This window comes from Syngnathus typhle, linkage group LG6, assembly GCF_033458585.1.
Source record: "Syngnathus typhle isolate RoL2023-S1 ecotype Sweden linkage group LG6, RoL_Styp_1.0, whole genome shotgun sequence".
Classification (NCBI taxonomy): domain Eukaryota; kingdom Metazoa; phylum Chordata; class Actinopteri; order Syngnathiformes; family Syngnathidae; genus Syngnathus; species Syngnathus typhle.
The window spans coordinates 20,143,452-20,144,300 of NC_083743.1; the positions used below are offsets into that span (position 1 = coordinate 20,143,452).

The 849-nt window shown below is 43.3% G+C and overlaps 1 non-coding gene across 1 annotated transcript; it reads left to right on the forward strand.

Moving 5' to 3' along the window:
- Positions 1-248: 248 nt before the first annotated feature.
- On the forward strand, positions 249-321 carry trnat-agu (transfer RNA threonine (anticodon AGU)). Its single transcript has one exon. It is a non-coding gene; the product is annotated as a tRNA-Thr (tRNA).
- The last annotated feature ends 528 nt before the right edge of the window (positions 322-849 follow it).

The following is an 849-nucleotide window of genomic DNA, read 5'->3' on the forward strand; positions in this document are numbered from 1 at the left end:
CAATTGACATATTACCTTGTTAGTGCAATTGGTCGTGCATCAGTCTCAAAATCTGAAGGTTGTGAGCTCGACCCATACACGGGGCGCTGTTTTCTATAGTCCACAGTAAAATCATTGTCAATTTCAGAAGATACTAGGTTGCTCAGAGTAGAATAAAGTTTTCTGTCTGTGAAGTTGAGTTTAATTGAAATGGCCGGTGGTTGAATCAGTTTTACAGTAAAACAGGTTTGTAAAACCAGCTGTTCACGGCCTTGTTAGCGCAGGCGGTAGCGCGTCAGTCTAGTATACTGAAGGTCGTGAGTTCAACCCTCACACGGGGCTCTAATTTGTTTAGTCCTAACCCTAACTCGACCCCTTGTTGGAAACTCTTGCCCCAGTTGGAAACCTTAGTTGGAAACCCAAGTTTAAGAATGCTCAGACAAAAGTAACTTTTTCTTTCGATGAATTGCAGTTTGATGGAAATGGCCGGTGGTTGAATCTTTTTTACAGAAAAATAGAATTTTAAGACAGGTGCCACAAAGACTCGTTGGCGCAGGCGGTAGCGCGTCAGTGTCGTAATCTGAAAGTCGAGGGTTCGATCATCACACGGCGCATGATTTATATATAGTCCAACCCTAACTCTAGCCCTTCCTGGAACCCTAGTCTGAGTTGGAAATCTTAGCCTAGTTAAGTTTGATCAAAATGGGCGGTGGTTGAATTAATTTTACAGTAAAAAACAATTGCACAAAATGCAAAGACAAACCCTCGTTGGTGCAGGTGGTAGCGTGTCAGTCTCATAATCTGAAGGTCGTGAGTTTGACCCTCACACGGGGGCACACTTTTATATAGTCCTAACTCGAGCCCTAGTTG